This window comes from Musca autumnalis, unplaced genomic scaffold (assembly GCF_047663935.1).
Source record: "Musca autumnalis isolate F117 unplaced genomic scaffold, ASM4766393v1 scaffold_5, whole genome shotgun sequence".
Classification (NCBI taxonomy): domain Eukaryota; kingdom Metazoa; phylum Arthropoda; class Insecta; order Diptera; family Muscidae; genus Musca; species Musca autumnalis.
In genome coordinates this window covers 54,181,482-54,202,634 of record NW_027412088.1, presented here as the reverse complement: position 1 = coordinate 54,202,634, position 21,153 = coordinate 54,181,482, and the positions used below count along the sequence as shown (strand labels likewise).

At 37.3% G+C, this 21,153-nt stretch overlaps 1 protein-coding gene across 1 annotated transcript in view; it reads right to left on the bottom strand.

Annotated features, from left to right (window-relative positions):
* LOC141405088 (isochorismatase domain-containing protein 1-like) overlaps positions 1-21,153 on the bottom strand; it is a 165,593-nt gene that overhangs the window by 70,606 nt on the left and 73,834 nt on the right. The window lies entirely within an intron of this gene.

Genomic DNA, 21,153 nt, shown 5'->3' with positions numbered 1-21,153 from the left:
GTTGCTGCAGAATGGGCTAAGAGGATTTTGACATTTTGTTTTACCAAAAACCAAAGACATCATTTGGTTTATGGTAAAATCTTTTTTGGGGTTTTCTGTGCTTCTGTTCTCTCGTCCTTCCGTCCTTGTAGTCCCTTTAACCAAGGCCACCAGACATTTAAATTCGTTAGAACGATTGCTCATTTAAGATGCAGGCATTCTTCTCTTCTCCCTCCTTCTCCTAATTCTGTGGTTTTATCACACTAAAAGGAATGTTTTTTTGGAATTTATTTGAATTGCCACTTGTCATGTTTGGCCCTAAGAGGAGAAGGATGCAGATGTATTGGGCGTTCATTAATGGCACCAAAAAACCAATCATTGTAATGTGAATGCCATAGATTTAGGAATACATAAATCAAGCATCCTGCTTAGTGCTGCAAAATTAATGGTAATTTTTCTAACCTCATCTATAGTATGGAGGGTATATTAAGCTTGTTTTTCCCATTGTAACGCATTAAAATACTCATTTGCGACCATATAACAAAAACAAAAAAAAATCTGAGTCGATATAGCCATGTCCGTCTGTTGTAAATACTCTAGCGTTCGCAATAATTGAGCTAGAACGCTATATTTTTGCAACCGAGTGTCTTTTTTTCCATGCGCAGGTCAGGTTCGAAGATGGCATATATTGGCCCACGTTTTGGTATAACCCCCATGTAACGGTACCTTCCGATTTTCGATATTTTGCAGATTTTATCTAAATGTTTAGATCAAAGTACCTGTAATTTAACATTTGAAGTTTACAGAGGTCACAAAACATCTCCACCAAAAAATTGTCAACATAGGACCATGTTTTGGTATAGCCCCCATATAACGATACCTTCATATTTTCGGTATTTTGAGGATTTTAACTACTTTTTTTGATGGAAGTACTTGTAATTTTACGTTTGAGGCTCACTAAACTACTTCACCAAAAATTTTCAGCATAGGTCTATGTTTTGGTATTGCCCCCATATAACGTTACCTCCCGATTTTCGGTATTTTGAGGATTTTCACTACCTTTTTTGACGAAAATACCTGCAATTTGACGCTTGAGGTTCGCAGTGGTTAAAAACATCTCCACCAAAAATTGTCAACATAGGTCCATGGTTTGGTATAGCCCCCATATAACGGTACCGGTATTTTGAGGGGTTTAGTTACATTTTTTCACAGAATTACTTACATGTAATTTAACATTTGAAGTTCCCAGAGGTCACAAAATATCTCCACCAAAAATTTTCAACGTACGTCCATGTCTCGGTATATCCCCCATATAACGGTACCTCCCGATTTTCGGTATTTTGAGGATTTTAGCTACCTTTTTTGATGAAAGGACCGGCAATTTTTCGTTTGAGGTTCCCAGAGGTCACAAAATATCTCCACCAAAAATGTCCAGCATAGGTCAATGTTTCGGTATAACCTTCATATAATGGTAACTACCGATTTTCGGTATTTTAAGGGTTATAGCTACATTTTGTGACCGAACTACATGTAATTGAACATTTGAGGTTCCCAGTAGTCACAAAAAAAAAACTCTACCAAAAATGTTCAACATAGGTCCATGTTTTAGTATAGCCCCCATATAACGGTACCTTCCGATTTTCGGTATTTGGAGCGTTTTAGCTACATTTTTTGGCTCAACTACCTGTAATTTGAAGTTTAAGGTTCCCAGTGTGCAAAAACACATCTCCACCAAAAATTTTCAACATAGGTTCATGTTTGGTATAGCCCCCATATAACGGTACCTCCCGATTTTCGGTATTTTAAGAGTTATAGCTACATTTTTTGACCGAACTACATGTAATTGAACATTTGAGGTTCCCAGAGGTTACAAAACATCTCCACCAATAATTGTCAACATACCTCCATGTCTCGGTATATCCCCCCTATAACGGTACCTCCCGATTTTTGGTTTTTCGAGGGTTTTAGCGAAATTTTTTTCACCGAACTATCTATAATTTAACATTTGAGGTTCCCAGTAGTCACAAAAAAACTCTACCAAAAATGTTCAACATAGGTCCATGTTTTGGTATAGCCTTCATATTACGGTACCTGGCGATTTTCGGTATTTTGAGGATTTAAGCTAAATTGTTTGACCGAACTGCCTGTAATTTAACATTTTAGGCTTCCGCAGTCACAAAACATCTCCCTAAAAAATTGTCACTATAGGTCCATGTTTTGGTATAGCCCCAATATAATGGTACCTGCCGATTTTCAGCATTTTGAGTGTTTTAGCTAATTTTTTTTTAGATTTTAGCTACATTTTTGGACCGAACTACCTGTAATTGAACATTTGAGGTTCCCAGACGTCACACAACATACCCACAAAAATTTTCAACATAGAACCATGTTTCGGTATAGCCCTCATATAACGGTACCTCCTGATTATCGGTATTTTGAGCGTTTTCGATACATTTTTTGAAGGAACTACCTGCAATTTGACATTTGAGGTTCCCAGTGGTCAAAATTATCAACGGCGGTCCATGTTTTGGTATAGCCCCAATATAATGGTACCCCATGATTTTTGGTGTTTTGAGGATTTTTGCAATCTTTTTTTCACGGAAGTACCTGTAATTTGAGGTTTAAGGCTCCCAGTGGTCACAAAACTACTTCACCAAAAATTTTCAACATAGGTCCATGTTTCGGTATAGCCCCATATAACGGTACCTCCCGATTTTCGGTATTTTGGTGGTTTTAGCTAGCTTAGCTTTTTCAGCTTTTTTGACCAGACTATCCGTAATTTAGCATTTAAGATTCCCAGAGGATACAAAGAAACTCCACCAAAAATTGTCAACATACGTCCATGTTTTACACAGTATAACGGTACCTCCCGATCTTCGTTATTTTGAGGACTTTAGCTACAATGTTTAACCAAACTTGCCATAATTTGTCATTTGAGGTTCCAAGCGGTCACAACATCTCTCCACTTAAATTTGTCAATATAGGTCCATGGTTAGGTATAGCCCCCATATAACGGTACCTCTTGATTTTTGGTATTTTGACAATTTTAACCACTTTTTGACCGAACTCTCTCACAAAAGTTCTCCATCAAAAATTGTCAACATTGGTTCACACTTGGATATAGCCCTCATAAAAAGGTGGCGCCCAATCAACCCAAATGGGTTGATACATTTTCTGACCTTATTTAGGGATTTGTGTTTCTGTAAAGAAAACTATTATGTGGCCTCGCTAGTCTTTGAAGACAATTTCCCGGTTGCCAATAAAGACTCCCTTCTGTAGGCCTATTCTGTAACTTTTATCTATTGAAAATTTGTTAAAATTTCTTTTGTTTTTGTAACAACCACAAAACAAACAAATTAAATTGTTGTAAAATAAACAATGAGTAAAATTGTTAAAAAGTTACAGAATAGGCCCTCTGGTCCTCTATAAAGATACCTTATTCGTCGTCATAATGCCTTCCAGTTTTCAACTTCCCGTTAGTCATGAAAACTACCACCTGGTCGTCTATAAAGACCCTCTTCTGCTCGTATATAGAGACTCCCTTCAAGTCGTCTATAAAGACGCCCTTCAGGTCGTCTATAAAGACTCTCTTCAAGTCGTCTATAAAGACGCCCTTATAGTCGTCTACAAAGACGACCTTCAGGTCGTCTATAAAGACGCCCTTCAGGTCTATACGCACGCCCTTCAGGTCGTCTATAAAGACGCCCTTCAAGTCACCTATAAAGACGCCCTTCAGGTCGTCTATAAAGACGTCCTTATAGTCGTCTACAAAGACGCCCTTCAGGTCGTCTATAAAGACGTCCTTATAGTCGTCTACAAAGACGCCCTTCAGGTCGGGTATAAAGACGCCCTTCAGGTCGTCTATAAAGACGCCCTTCAGGTCGTCTATAAAGACGCCCTTCAGGTCGTCTATAAAGACGCCCCTCATGTCGTCTATAAAGACGCCTATTAGGTCGTCCATAATGACACCCATGAGGTCGTCTATAAAGACGCCCTTTAGGTCGTCTATAAAGACGCCCCTTAGGTCGTCTATAAAGACGCACATTAGGTCGTCTATAAAGACGCGCTTTAGGTCTTCTATAAAGACGCCCATTAGGTTGTCTATAAAAACGCCCTTTTGGTCGTCCACAAAGACGCCCTTTATTTCGTCTTTAAAGACGCCCTTCAGGTCGTCTATAAAGACGCCCTTTAGGTCGCCGATAAAGACGCCCTTTAGGTCGTCGATAAAGACGCCCTTTAGGTCGTCGATAAAGACGCCCTTTAGGTCGTCGATAAAGACGCCCTTTAGGTCGTCGATAAAGACGCCCTTTAGGTCGTTTTTACCGATTTTTGTCGGTAACTCAAAAAAATGAGTTAGAGAACGCACGACTGGTTGTCTATAAAGACTCTCTTCTGTCAGTCAATAAAGACTCTCTTCTGGTCGTCTGCAAAAACTCCCTTCTGTTCTCCTATAAATACTCCCTTCAACTCGTTAATGAAGACGCCCTTCTGTACCTCTATAAGGACTTCCTTCGACTCGTCTATAATGATTCTATTTGACTCGTCTATAAAGATCCCTTCGAATCGTCAATAAAGACTACCTTCCGGTCGTCTATGAAGGCTCCCTTCTGCTCGTCTATAAAGACCACCTTTCGCTCGTTGAGTAAGACTTCCTTCTGCTTGTCAATAAAGACACAATGCAGTTTTACTAAGAAGACTCCTCGTCTAGGAACACTCCCTTCACCACGTCTACTAAGACTCCCTCAGTTTGTCTATAAAGTCTCCCTTCATCTCGTCTATAAAGATTTCCTCCTACTTGTCTATAAATACTCCCTCCTGCTCGTCTATAAAGATCCCTTCGAATCGTCAATAAAGACGCCCTTCAGGACTCAGGAAAGACTCCCTCCTATTCTTCTATGAAAACCCCCTTCTGGTTGTCTATAACGTCTCTCTTGGTTGTCTTTAAGGAATTCCTTCTGGTCGCCTATTAATTCTGCCTTCATCTATAACGACTCTCTTCGGCTCGTCAATAAAGACTCCCTTCAGCTCGTCTGTAACGACTCCCTTCGGCTCTTCAATAACGACTCCCTTCAGTTCGCCTCTAAAGACCACCTTCAGCTCAACTATAAAGACCAGTTCTTCCGGTAACATAGTTCTTATATCCTTATTAATATAATTTTCACATCCAATTTAAACAATATTCTTTCCTTCACACCCTCGGAATAACATCACCTAATCCGATTCACATCGTTGCACATTTACAGAGCTCCCAACAACACAAAACACGCTGCTGGATAAGCAATTTTCATAATTTATAAACGAATATTACCGACAGCAAGGAAAGACGGTAGCAACAAACAAACCGACTAAAATTATTTCCGTCAAGAGACACCTAACAAAAACATAAGCTAACACATATGTTTGAGAGTGGGCGGATGTATGTATGTATGTTCGAGTATATGCACCATGATGTGGACCATATGATAGGTGTCATTGTCGTGTATATATGAAAAAATTGGTATGTTCGACAATAATTTCTACCGCTTCTTTGTGTGTGTGTGTGTTGACACTATCCTTTAGTGTGATTACAAATATACATACCTTCATGTTTCTATGCGGAGCATATTAGAGTGTAATGATAATACAATTGGTAGGGTAACTTTTTTTAAATATTCATGACCTTACGTGGAAACCGATAGTATGTCGCGATCTTAAAATTGTCAAATGAAATTTTTTTCTAAAAATGTAGGAATTTGTAATTTTTTCAACAAAAAAAACAGAAAAGACCTATTAAATTTGGGTGTTGTCATTCATCTCCGACTATCCTTCCACAGATTTCTTTTGAGGACATCCTTGTTTATAATTACCTTCCTTTGCAGAGTAGTATGCTATCACCTAGAAATGTGATTTGCTAATATCCACCCAACATTGTGAATACTTATAGCATATATTATAGCATACCTTAGGGCGGAAACATACTCAACGCTGAAAGCAGAAACTAACGGATATGGAAATGATTTAAAGTGATGTCAACACACGGAACGGAAAAAGAAAAGTAAAAACGATGAGCCACACTTCCAGCAGTTCGTTCATTCCCTCATTGCTTCGTCTATTGACACGTTTTTTGTCGTTTCTTTATTATTGTTGTTATTTTTTTGTTAATTAAAGAGCCAACAAAAAGTAACACTGAATGCTGTAAAAAAGTTAAATTAAGAATATATTGCCGATAGCGACAATACAAAATACGATAAGGTGAATTGCAAACACATTTATATGAATGGCGAGTGCGAGTGTCTAGGTTAGGAATTTTGAGCTGAAGACGACTAGAAGGTTGTCTTTATTGACGACCAGAAGGAAGGCTTTATAGACGAGCTGAAGGAAGTCTTTTTAGACCAGCTGAAGGGAGTCTTTATAGACGTGTTCAAGGGAGTTTTATAGACGAACAAGCTGAAGGGAGTCTTTATAGACGAGCTGATGGGAGTCTTTATAGACGAGCTGATGGGAGTCTTTATAGACGAGCTGATGGGAGTCTTTATAGACATGCTGAATGGAGTCTTTATAGACGATCTGAAGGGAGTCTTTATAGACGAGTTCAAGGGAGTCTTTATAGACGAGCTGATGGGAGTCTTTATAGACGAGCTGATGGGAGTCTTTATAGACGACCTAAAACGTCTTTATAGATGAGCTGATTGGTGTCTCTATGGACGAGCTGACGGGAATCTTTTAGACAAGCTGAAGGGAGTCTTTATAGACGAGCTGAAGGGAGTCTTTATAGACGACCTGAAACGTCTTTATAGATGAGCTGATTGGTGTCTCTACGGACAAACTGAAAGGAGTCTTTATAGACGGGCTGAAGGGAGTCTCTATAGACGACCTAAAACGTCTTTATAGATGAGCTGACGGGAGTCTTTATAGACGAGCTGATGGGAGTCTTTATAGACGAGCTGAAGGGAGTCTTTATAGACGAGCTCGAGGGAGTCTTTATAGACGAGCTCGAGGGAGTCTTTATAGACGAGCTCGAGGGAGTCTTTATAGACGAGCTCGAGGGAGTCTTTATAGACGAGCTCGAGGGAGTCTTTATAGACGAGCTCGAGGGAGTCTTTATAGACGAGCTGAAGGGAGACTTTATAGACGAAAGGACGGGTGTTTTAATAGACGAACGGAAGGGAGTTTTTATGGACGAGCTGAGGGGATTCGTTATAGGTGAGCAGGATAGAGTCTTTATTAATGATCAGAAGGGAGTATTTATAGATGACCAGAAGGCAGTCTTTATAGACGACCTGAAGATCATCTTTACAGACGACCCAAGGGGCTTCTTTACAGGCGACCTAAAGGGCGTCTTTATGGACGACCTGAAGGGCGTCTTTATAGATGATCTGAAGGGCGTCATTATAGGCGACCAAAAGGGCGTCTTTATAGACGACATGAAGGACGTCTTTATAGACGACCTGAAGGGAGTCTTTATAGACGAACTGAATGGAGTCTTTATAGACGAGCTGAAGGGAGTCTTTATGGACGAGCTGAAAGGAGTTTTTATAAAAGAGCTGAAGGGAGTCTTTATAGACGATAGAGGGAGTATTTATAGACGAGCAGAAGGAAGTCTTAATAGAAGAGCTGAAGGAAGTCTTCATAGACGAGCTCAAGGGAGTCTTTGTAGACGAGCTCAAGGGAGTCTTTATAGACGAGCTCAAGGGAGTCTTTATAGACGAGCTCAAGGGAGTCTTTATAGACGAGCTCAAGGGAGTCTTTATAGACGAGCTCAAGGGAGTCTTTATAGACGAGCTCAAGGGAGTCTTTATAGACGAGCTCAAGGGAGTCTTTATAGACGAGCTCAAGGGAGTCTTTATAGACGAGCTCAAGGGAGTCTTTATAGACGAGCTCAAGGGAGTCTTTTTAGACGAGCTCAAGGGGGTCTTTATAGACGAGCTGGAGGGAGTCTTTATAGACGAGCTGAATGGAGTATTTATAGACGAGCTGAAGGGAGTCTTTATGGACGAGCTGAAGGGAGTCTTTATGGACGAGCTGAAGGGAGTTTTTATAGAAGAGCTGAAGGGAGTCTTTATAGACGATAGAGGGAGTATTTATAGACGAGCAGAAGGAAGTCTTAATAGAAGAGCTGAAGGAAGTCTTCATAGACGAGCTCAAGGGAGTCTTTGTAGACGAGCTGAAGGGAGTCTTTATAGACGAGCTAAAGGGAGTCTTTATAGACGAGCTAAAGGGAGTCTTTATAGACGAGCTAAAGGGAGTCTTTATAGACGAACTAAAGGGAGTCTTTATAGAAGAGCTGAAGGGAGTCTTTATAGACGAGCTGATGGGAGTCTTTATAGACAAGCTGATGGGAGTCTTTATAGACGAGCTGAAGGGAGTCTTTATAGACGAGCTAAAGGGAGTCTTTATAGACGACCTGAAAGGTCTTTATAGACGAGCTGAAGGGAGTCTTTATAGACGAGCTGAAGGGAGTCTTTATAGTCGAGCTGAAGGGAGTCTTTATAGACGAGCCGAAGGGAGTCTTTATAGACGAGCTGAAGGGAGTCTTTATAGACGAGCTGAAGGGAGTCTTTATAGACGAGCCGAAGGGAGTCTTTATAGTCGAGCTGAAGGGAGTCTTTATAGACGAGCTGAAGGGAGTATTTATAGACGACCTGAAACGTCTTTATAGATGAGCTGTTTGGTGTCTCTACGGACGAGCTGACGGGAGTCTTTTAGACAAACTGAAAGGAGTCTTTATAGACGAGCTGAAGGGAGTCTTTATAGACGAGCTGAACGGAGTCTTTATAGACGAGCTGAAGGGAGTCTTTATAGACGAGCTAAAGGGAGTCTTTATAGACGACCTAAAGGGCGTCTTTATAGACGACCTAAAGGGAGTCTTTTTAGACGACCTAAAGGGCGTGTTTATAGACGACCTAAAGGGCGTCTTTATAGACGACCTAAAGGGCGTCTTTATAGACGACCTAAAGGGAGTCTTTTTAGACGACCTAAAGGGCGTGTTTATAGACGACCTAAAGGGCGTCTTTATAGACGACCTAAAGGGCGTCTTTATAGACGACCTAAAGGGCGTCTTTATAGACGACCTAAAGGGCGTCTTTATAGACGACCTAAAGGGCGTCTTTATAGACGACCTAAAGGGCGTCTTTATAGACGACCTAAAGGGCGTCTTTATAGACGACCTAAAGGGCGTCTTTATAGACGACCTAAAGGGCGTCTTTATAGACGACCTAAAGGACGTCTTTATAGACGACCTAAAGGGCGTCTTTATAGACGACCTAAAGGGCGTCTTTATAGACGACCTAAAGGGCGTCTTTATAGACGACCTAAAGGGTGTGTTTATAGACGACCTAAAGGGCTTCTTTATAGACGACCTAAAGGGCGTCTTTATAGACGACCTAAAGGGCGTCTTTATAGACGACCTAAAGGGCGTCTTTATAGATGACCTAAAGGGCGTCTTTATAGACGACCTAAAGGGCGTCTTTATAGACGACCTAAAGGGCGTCTTTATAGACGACCTAAAGGGCGTCTTTATAGACGACCTAAAGGGCGTCTTTGTAGACGACCTAAAGGGCGTCTTTATAGACGACCTAAAGGGTGTGTTTATAGACGACCTAAAGGGCTTCTTTATAGACGACCTAAAGGGCGTCTTTATAGACGACCTAAAGGGCGTCTTTATAGACGACCTGAAGGGTGTCTTTATAGAAGACCTGAAGGGCGTCTTTTTAGACGACCTAAAGAGCGTCTTTATAGACGACCTAAAGGGCGTCCTTATAGACGAACTAAAGGGCGTCTTTATGGACGACCTAAAGGGGGTCTTTATGGACGACCTAAAGGGCGTCTTTATGGACGACCTAAAGGGCGTCTTTATGGACGACCTAAAGGGCGTCTTCATAGACGACCTAAAGGGCGTCTTTATGGACGTCTTAAATAGACGACCTAAAGGGCGTCTTTATGGACGCCTTAAATAGACGACCTAAAGGGCGTCTTCATAGACGACCTAAAGGGCGTATTTATAGACAACCTAAAGGGCGTCTTTACAGACGACCTAAAGGGCGTCTTTACAGACGACCTGAAGGGCGTCTTTATAGACGGCCTGAAGGGCGTCTTTATAGACGGCCTGAAGGGCATATTTATGGACGACCTAAAGGGCGTCTTTATAGACGACCTAAAGGGCGTCTTTATAGACGATCTGAAGTGCGCCTTTATATACGAGCTCTACTCCTTCGGGTACCTCCCACACAAATTTTCGAAAAAGTTCAGTTTAGGACCTGCTCTCGAATCGCTTTGATTTTTTGTTGTAGCAGCTTGCATTTGCTGCCCCTATTACGACGTTACAAGTTTTATTAGGGGCTAGTCCATACTTCCTGAGATAATATCTCGAAAGGTGAAAAAACTCCTATGGCACCATGTGTAGTGGTTGGAGCGCACGATAACTTTCGAACTGATCATGATCAGCCGATTCGGTCCAAAAATTGGCGTTTATAATATTTTGTCGAAACTTAGTTTAAGTTCGAAGATAGGTTATGTCGGTCCACTCCTTCAGGTATCTCCCCCACAAAAGTTCAAAACTTTTCGCTAAAATGGTGAGCACGTTAACTCTCGAAGGCAATAACCGATTTGGTCCACAGTTTGCATATCTTAATATCTCTACGGGACATAGATCAGGTTCAAATATGGAATATATAGGTCCACTCCTTAGAATTCCTCCCACACAAATTTGGGGGAAAAGTGCAGTTTAAACCCACTTTGATTTTTGTTGAAACAACTTGCATTGGCTGTCCTCATTAGGACTGTGCAGGTTTTTTTAGGAGCAAGTCCATGCTTTCTGAGAAAATGGTCGGAAAGCTATATAAACCCCTATGGAACCATGTGTAGTGGCTGGAGCGCACGATAACTTTCGAACTGATCAGCAGAATCGGTCTTTCGAAGAGAGAAACCGATTTGGTGCAAACGTTGTACATCGTATTAACAGACGTCAGAATTATTGTGCGTTACTTCGTTTCTTTAGGTCTGAGGCTAAGGGTATATCTCTACTTTTTACTTGTTATCATTAAAATCCAACAACATTAAAGCATACTTCATAATGTCTACAAATCTCTGAGGATAAGGTCATACAACGCGGTATTTATCCATTTAAACCCATTGCTACTTTAAGGCCAAAAATATTAATCTTTTTCTCTCATTGCAGTTTGTAATAAAGGAAAACCTCGAACCTTACAAAATACTCTGCATAATCACTAAATCACATCGAACTTGACTGATAATCCCTGAACCTTTTACCCACAATTACGAATTAAGAAGCATCATTGACACTATTTAAAGGTTATTACCTTTGACAATAAAAAATTCCCTTACAACGTAAATTCTAGGGAATTTTTGTTTAACTTTAATAATCTCAAAAAAAAAAAAAATATTCGAGAAAAAAATCATATGTCTACCTAAGAGCTTTACGGCTTAATCGCCAAATTGATAAGATTAAGACAAGCGAAAAAACAGAAGAACACACATAAAGTTAAGCCGGAGCGTAGCTGAAGGACACATGTGAAGAGAGGGAGGTCGAAGAAAAACCCACCCACTTTTTAATGCAATCAAATCATCGTATCTGATAAATGTGTGGCGACTGCTACAAGTTTTTTTTTTGCTTTTTAATTCACCAACGTACGTACTACCTCTGTCGCCTCTCTTTGGTCTTCCCCTCTAGGGGTGAACGAATTTCTTAATGTTATTAGCAAATTTACTGAGCTGGCGTTGAGAACACTAATAGCTTAAGGTAAAAAGTTCACTTTATATTTTGTAGGAAAATAAGCTTATTTTGGGAAACACCCATGGCCAAAGAAATAAAAGTAAATTGGGGCCAAAGTTCTTTAGGACACTGTTTAATTTTCCTGCTTGGATATGCTGTCGGGGGCAAAAAGTTCTTCACATGATATTAAATTTATTTTTTGTTTGTATATTTCACGACTTATGCCACTTTACCAATTACCATATCGACTTCTATCTTTTTGCCATGATTATCTTCGTCTCTACCACTCACAGATTAGCTGATATAGTTTTGTGATAAGCAGGGCAGCATTATCAACAAATAAATGTTTGTCTGATATCAACGGTAATTCAACAATAAAACTATTTTGAAAATTAGATTTGAGGCCTATTTATGGGGCAATGGCAGTGACTGGAATCTTAAAAAACCAAGTCTAATTAAGTGGTGGAGCACCTTGGAGGGAGGGATGGTTATTTAAATAGTTCTCTTGTGAAAACTAAGGGTTACATTTCGGACATATGGACCTTAGGCTAGTTACGTTTATCTTAAAACTGGAATAGCTATTTTGCAACATTGACGAAAAGAAGACATTATAAAACTTTGACATAAAATTCTTTCCCACAACTATACCACCCCCCATAACCCCCTTCCTCCGATTCCTAGTGATTTTTATTAAAATTTATTTTCAAAGTCAACACCACTCACTCTCACACAAACTAAGACAAGTACGAATCAGTAGTTTTATTTGAAATTAAATTAAATAAATGTCAGACGGGATGCCTAACTCAATTATTTGGATAGTCGCATTTCAATTTAAGTGGACCAATTAACATAAAAACAAATCAAAATAAATTTGTTTATAATTTTTTATTTTTATACAAGAAGAGCAAATAACAGAAATGAACAGCAACAACATGGGTAAACACAGACATACAGACACAGACACTATGAGATGAGGAAAACTATACTCAAGACTTTACAGAGGAAATAAATGGAGGGCTTAATAAGAGGAAGCATTCATTAGGGAAGCCCAAAAAACGACAAAGTTATTTTTTGATACGCCTACCCCCCTTAATTTTTTCCATTTGATCCGAAAACCTTATATATGAAATGTTATGGCGATCGGATTCTTAATAAACATTCAAAAAGGGCTGTTCAGAGACAAGCGTGGAGTCCCAATAGAGACAAACTGAAAGTAGTCAAAATAGAGAAAATTGAAAACAATTCCTGAGAACCTAAGGTATATTTTTTTCTACAGAAAAAAATTCCTTAGATCTTCAGGACTGTTATTTCTATCGAAAAATTTACTGAGAACCTTGGGACTATTTTTTTTTCTATAGAAAAAAATTCCTGAGAACCTTAGGACTATTTTTTCTATAGAAAAATTCCTGAGAACCTCAGGAATATTTTTTTCTATAGAAAAAATTCCTTAGATCCTCAGGACTATTTTTTTTTCTATAGAAAAAAATTCCTCAGGGCTATTTTTTCTATAGAAAAAAATTCCTGAGAGCCTCAGGACTATTTTTTTTATAGAAAAAAATTCCTGAGAACATCAGGACTATTTTTTCTATAGAAAAAAATTCCTGAGAAACTCAGGACTACTTTTTTCTATAGAAAAAAATTCCTGAGATCCTCAGGACTATTTTTTCTATAGAAAAAAAATCCTGAGAACCTCAGGACTATTTTTTTCTATAGAAAAAAATTCCTGAGAACATCAGGACTATTATTTCTATAGAAAAAAGTTACTGAGAACCTTAGGAGTATTTTTATTTATAGAAAAAAATTCCTGCCAACCTTAGAACTATTTTTTTTTCTATAGAAAAAAATTCCTGAGAAATTCAGGACTATTTTTTCAATAGAAACAAACTCGTGAGAACATCAGGACTATTTTTTTCTATAGAAAAAAAATCCTAAGATCTTCAGGATTATTTATTTCTATAGAAAAAAATTCCTGAGATCCTCAGGACTATTTATTTCTATAGAAAAAAATTCCTGAGAACCTCAGGACTATTTTTTTCTATAGAAAAAAATTCCTGAGAACCTCAGGACTATTTTTTTCTATAGAAAAAAATTCCTGAGAACATCAGGACTATTTTTTTCTATAGAAAAAATTCCTGATAACATCAGGACTATTTTTTGTCTATAGAAACAAATTCCTGCGAACCTCAGAACTATTTTTTTTTCTATAGAAAAAAATTCCTGAGAACCTCAAGACTATTTTTTTCAATAGAAAAAAATTCATGAGAACATCAGGACTATTTTTTTCTATAGAAAAAAATTCCTGAGAACCTCAGGACTATTTTTTTCTATAGAAAAAAATTCCTGAGAACCTCAGGACTATTTTTTTCTATAGAAAAAAATTCCTGAGAACCTCAGGACTATTTTTTTCTATAGAAAAAAATTCCTGAGAACCTCAGGACTATTTTTTTCTATAGAAAAAAATTCCTGAGAACTTCAGGACTATTTTTTTCTATAGAAAAAAATTCCTGAGAACCTCAGGACTATTTTTTTCTATAGAAACAAATTCCTGAGAACCTCAGGACAATTTTTTTCTATAGAAAAAAGGACTATTTTTTTCTATAGAAAAAAATTCCTGAGAACCTCAGGACTATTTTTTTCTATAGAAAAAAATTCCTGAGAACCTCAGGACTATTTTTTTTCTATAGAAAAAATTTCCTGAGAACCTCAGGACTATTTTTTTTCTATAGAAAAAAATTCCTGAGAACCTCAGGACTATTTTTTTTCTATAGAAAAAAATTCCGGAGAAAATCAGGACTATTTTTTCTATAGAAAAAAATCCTGAGAACCTCAGGACTATTTTTTCAATAGAAACAAATTCATGAGAACATCAGGACTATTTTTTTCTATAGAAAAAAATTCCTGAGAACCTCAGGACTATTTTTTTCTATAGAAAAATTCCTGAGAACCTCAGGACTATTTTTTTCTATAGAAAAAAATTCCTGAGAACCTCAGGACTATTTTTTTCTATAGAAAAAAATTCCTGAGAAATTCAGGACTATTTTTTCAATAGAAACAAATTCCTGAGAACCTCAGGACTATTTTTTTCTACAGAAAAAAAATCCTGAGAACCTCAGGACTATTATTTCTTTAAAAAAAAACTGAGAACCTTAGGACTATTTTTTTCTATAGAAAAAAATTCCTGAGAACCTCAGGACTATTTTTATTCTATAGAAAAAAATTCCTGAGAACCTCAGGACTATTTTTTTCTATAGAAAAAAATTCCTGAGAACCTCAGGACTATTTTTTTCTATAGAAAAAAATTCCTGAGAACCTCAGGACTATTTTTTTCTATAGAAAAAAATTCCTGAGAACCTCAGGACTATTTTTTTCTATAGAAAAAAATTCCTGAGAACCTCAGGACTATTTTTTTCTATAGAAAAAAATTCCTGAGAACCTCAGGACTATTTTTTTCTATAGAAAAAAATTCCTGAGAACCTCAGGACTATTTTTTTCTATAGAAAAAAATTCCTGAGAACCTAAGGACTATTTTTTTCTATAGAAAAAAATTCCTGAGAACCTCAGGACTATTTTTTTCTATAGAAAAAAATTCCTGAGAACCTCAGGACTATTTTTTTCTATAGAAAAAAATTCCTGAGAACCTCAGGACTATTTTTTTCTATAGAAAAAAATTCCTGAGAACCTCAGGACTATTTTTTTCTATAGAAAAAAATTCCTGAGATCCTCAGGACTATTTTTTTCTATAGAAAAAAATTCCTGAGAACCTCAGGACTATTTTTTTCTATAGAAAAAAATTCCTGAGAACCTCAGGACTATTTTTTTCTATAGAAAAAAATTCCTGAGAACCTCAGGACTATTTTTTTCTATAGAAAAAAATTCCTGAGAACCTCAGGACTATTTTTTTCTATAGAAAAAAATTCCTGAGAACCTCAGGACTATTTTTTTCTATAGAAAAAAATTCCTGAGAACCTCAGGACTATTTTTTTCTATACCTCAGGACTATTTTTTTCTATAGAAAAAAATTCCTGAGAACCTCAGGACTATTTTTTTCTATAGAAAAAAAATCCTGAGAACCTCAGGACTATTTTTTTCTATAGAAAAAAATTCCTGAGAACCTCAGGACTACTTTTTTCTATAGAAAAAAATTCCTGAGAACCTCAGGACTATTTTTTTCTATAGAAAAAAATTCCTGGGAAATTTATGACTATGTTTTCTATAGAAAAAAATCCTGAGAACCTCAGGACTACTTTTTTTCTATAGAAAAAAATTCCTGAGAACCTCAGGATTATTTTTTTTTAAAGAAAAAAATTCCTGGGAACCTCAGGACTATTTTTTTCTATAGAAAAAAATTCCTGAGAAACTAAGGACTATTTTTTTCTATAGAAAAAAATTCCTGAGAACCTTAGGACTATTTTTTTCTATAGAAAAAAATTCCTGAGAACCTCAGGACTATTTTTTTCTATAGAAAAAAATTACTGGGAACCTCAGGACTATTTTTTTTTCCTATAGAAAAAAATTCCTGAGAACCTCATGACTATTTTTTTCTATAGAAAAAATTCCTGAGAACTCCAGGACTATTTTTTTCTATAGAAAAAAAATTCCTGAGAACCTCAGGACTATTTTTTTCTATAGAAAAAAATTCCTTGGGTCCTCAGGACTATTTTTTTCTATAAAAAAAACCTGAGAACCTCAGTACTATTTTTTTCTATAGAAAAAATTCCTTGGGTCCTCAGGACTATTTTAAGAAAAAAAATCCTGAGAACCTCAAGACTATTTTTTCAATAGAAAAAAAATCCATGGGAACATCAAGACTATTTTTTTTATAGAAAAAAAATCCTGAGATCATCGCGACTATTTTTTTTTTCTACAGAAAAAAAAATCCTGAGAACATCAGGACTATTTTTTTCTATAGAAAAAAATTCCTGAGAACCTCAGGACTATTTTTTTCTATAGAAAAAAATTCCTTGCATCCTCAGGACTATTATTTGTATAGAAAAACATTACTGAGAACCTTAGGACTATTTTTTTCTATAGAAAAAAATTCCTGAGAACCTCAGGACTATTCAGCTCGTCTATAAAGACATTATGCAGCTTGTCTATGGAGACTCCTCGTCTAGGAACACTCCCTTTAGCTCGTTTTTAAAGTCTCCATTCATCTCGTCTATGTAGACTCCCTCCTGCTTGTTACATAGATCCCCTTCAGCTCGCCTAAAAATACTTCCTCCTGCCCGTCTATAAAGACTCTCTCTTGCTCGTCTATAAATACTGCCTCTTGCTCGTCTATGTAGACTTCCTCATGCTCGTCTATGTAGACTCCCTTCTGCTCGTCTACAAAGATCCTCTTCAACTCGTCTAAAAATACTCCCTCCTGTTCGTCTATAAAGACTCCCTCCTGCTGGTCTATAAAGACTCCCTCATGCTCGTCTATAAATACTGCCTCCTGTTTGTCTATAAAGACTCCCTCCTGCTTGTCTACAAAGATCCCCTTCAGCTCGTCTAAACATACTTCCTCCTGCTCGTCTATAAAGACTCTCTCCTGCTTGTCTATAAGGGCTGCCTTCAGTTCGTTTTTAAAGACCACCTTCAGCTTTTCTATAAAGACTATATTCAGCTCGTCTATAAAGACACCATGCAGCTTGTCTAAGAAAACTCCTCGTCTAGGAATACTCCCTTCAACTCGTCTATAAAGACTCCCTCAGCTTGTCTATAAAGTCTCTCTTCATCTCGTCTATAAAGATTTTCTCCTACCTGTCTATAAATACTCCCTCATGCTCCTCTATATAGACTCGTCTCTATAGACTCCATTCAGCTTATCTATAAAGACTCCCTCCTGCTCGTCTATAAAGATTCCCTTCTGCTCGCCTATAGAGACTCCCTCCTCCTCGTCTATAAAGACTCCCTTCTGCTCGTGGAGAAAGACTCCCTTCAAGTATTGTGTCAAAATCCTGTACTAATTTTCCATTTTTTTGTTCTTTTCTTTCAGATTTAATTTTGTCAATAAAAGGTAAGTTGAAAAAAAAAACTTTTACAATACAACAAATAAACCGAATTAACCATAGTATGGTATTACAACAACTGTATATTTTTTAAATGTGTATGTATGGTTCCTAATTTCAAGATTTTTTTTGTTTTCAATAAAGGAGAAGTATGATAATAATATTAGTGTACAGAAACATGTTATGATCTCCACAAATATTTTTTGGTGTTTACGTTGTCACAAAAATAATATGGTTTTCATCACCATGTAATGGTTGTCACAAAAACAATATGGTTCCCACCACCATATAAATAATTATTTTTTGTGGTAAACATTTTATCTTTTGTCACAAAAATAATATGGTTCTCACCACCATATAAATAATTTAGTTTTTCTCTGTGTTTGCATTAATTTTTGTGGTAAGACAGTGCTCCTGCGGTATTTACCGCCATTTAGGTCTCTTCTTCATAACTAAACATGTTTCTATTTTTCCTTTTGGCAATACGTACCATAAGCCGACATGTAGTAATGCATAAATTCAAATTATATGGGGGGCCAATAACCTCTTAAATCTCCATTCTTAAACCCAAAATAAATCCATCTCAAGTCAAACGTATTTGTAATGGGATATTAGGTGAAATTCGTGTCTTTAGTATTCATGAGGGTGATGACTCGTCGCCAAAAACGCATTATGTGTTACAAACATACATGTGTGTAGTTGTGTGTATACATACATATGTACATATATGTATTTAAGCAGACATCATTGTATTCGAATTAGGCGCCATTGTTATTCATTTGAAATAAATTGAATTTGATTGAGCACAAAATCTTCATTTAAAATAAAAAAAAAATTAAATCAAGACAAAGAATTTTAGTAAACACAGATTTTGATTCGAAAAGTGAAAGTATTTTTTTCAATTTTGAGCAGAATTATACGAATGTTGAAAGTGCAACATTGTTGGGTCAATGGTCGATAATTTGAATTTGGTGTTGAAGATTCAGTCAGAAGACATCTTAAGTCTGCGATATTCTCCTATAAGTAAAACAAACTTTTGTTAGTTTTACCACCAATATTATGTGGGTAATTATAATATTGTTGCAAATCACCATGTACACATATTGAATTTTATTCTTACTTCGGCTTCATAAGTTGCCCCACACATTTACATAAAATATTCATAAACATTTATTTCATGTTCCACCATTCACAGAATATAACCAGATAATGTTCCGGTTATATTGGGATTTGACTGACAGCTGTCATAATTTTGATAGCCCAAAATGCCAATGAATATTGAACAGATAATCAAATCAAAATCACATCAAATGAATATGGTTTGCAAACAATAGAGTTTTTGTGGCAATACCCTTTCTCATACAAACCTTTGCCATCGCCTTTATGTCATCCTTTTCCTCAAATTATCAATACACACACACGCACATCCACATTTAAGCTGACAACAAACAATCAATAGGCAAATAGTTCGATTAACTACACCCGTTATAAACGTCAACAAACAATGGCGAAAATATTTACTCCCCTTCTGACCCTCCTTTTCGGTCTGTATTGTCCGACAAACCATCAACAACACTTTGTCGTAAAGATGCGATCGTTAGTTGGCGATAGTATCATTATTACGGATGCTGCGGATTCTGCTGCTATATGTATGTATGCTTTAGTGTTACTGTCGTCAAACTATTATTGGTGTGGTCGTGCTGTTGCTGGTGTCATCTCGTTATTTCCATTGTTCGTTCGTTCGTCTGCATTGACTGATAAGAATTTTGTTTCGGATTCTTTGTAGATACGCTTTCCACATTTGATTAAACATACATATTCATACGTGAATGTATGTGCGTGTGTGTGACTATTACAACATTTGCAACACAGTGTTGAGAAACTTTGCAAAAACATACAGTCAGAATTTTCTAGACCTGAATAACAGGTCTTATATGTATCTATAGAAGCCCTTATATCTACAGAAGACGTCTAGAAGACCGCGATTGAAAGTCTTCTGTCTACAGAACATCTCAAAAGGGGATCTTCAATCTGTAGAAGACTTGTATAGGAGATCTTATATATATAGAAGACCCTCATAGGGAATCTTTCATCTGTAGAATATCTTGCATCTGAAAATGATCTTCTATATTTGGAGGATATCTATCTATAGTAGCCTTGGATAGGAGGACTTCTATCTATAGAAGACATAGATAGAAGGTTTCCCATCTATAGAAGACATAGATAGGAGGTTTCCTATAGAAGACCTGGATATGACGTCTTCTATCCATAAAATATGTATATGGGGGTCTTCCACCTATTGAAGACCTGAATCGGGGTTTCTATGGAATTTTTTTGACTATAGAAGACCTGACTAGGAGGTCTTCTGTCTAAAGAAGACCTTAAAATACTTGGATCTGGGGTTTCCTATCTATGAAGACCCTCATAAGAGGTCATCTATCTGTAGAAGACCTTGATAGGCAGTCTTTTATTTATAGAGGACCGGTAAATGGGTTCTTCTTCCTATAGAAGACCTGGATCGGAGGTCTTCTAACAATAGAATACATGGATCGGAGGTTTCCTATCTGTAGAAGGCACTTATAAGAGGTCTTATATCTGTAGAGGACCTGGATAGGAGGTAATGTATGTACCGAAAGCCTTCTATCTATGAAAGCTTGGATCGGAGGTCTTTTAAAGCATATATGGTCTTGTATCTGGAGAAGATTTGAACGGAAGGTCTTCTATAGATAGAGGACTTCTATCTATAGGCGACTCGGATAGGAGATATTCTATCCATAGAAGCTATGGATAGAAGACCCTCATAAGAGGTCATGTGTCTGTCGAAGATCGGGATAGGTGGTCTTTTGCCTATAGAAGACCTGGATATGGTATCTTCTATCTGTAAAAGCCCTGGAACCGAGGTCTCCTTTATGTAGAAGACAGAGATATGGCGTTTTCTAGCTGTAGAAGACCTGGTCCGAAAGTCTCCTATCAATAGAAGACCCCCATAGGAAAATGTATCTGCAGAAGACCTGGATAGTATGTCCTTTGCCTACAGAAGGCCTGGATATGGTTTTCTATCTATAGAAGACTGGGATATGGGGTCTTCTATCTATGAAGACCTCGACCGGAGGTCTTCTATCTATAGAAGACCCTCAAAGGAGGTCTCTTTTCTGTAGAAGACCTTAATTTGAGGTCTTCTATCTTTAGAACAACTGGATATAAGGTCTTCTGTATATAAAAAACCTGGAGCGGAGGTCTTCTATTTGTAGAAGTCTGCGATATGGGGTCTTCTAAATGTAGAAGAGCTGGATCGGAGTTCTCCTATCTATAAAAGACTCTCATAGGAGGTCATGTTTATGTGGAAGACCTGGATATGAGGCCTTTTGCCTATAGATGACCTGGATATGGTGTCTTCTATCTATAAAAGATTAGGATATGGAGTATTTTATCTATAGAAGAACTGGATCGGAGGTCTCCTATCTGTAGAAT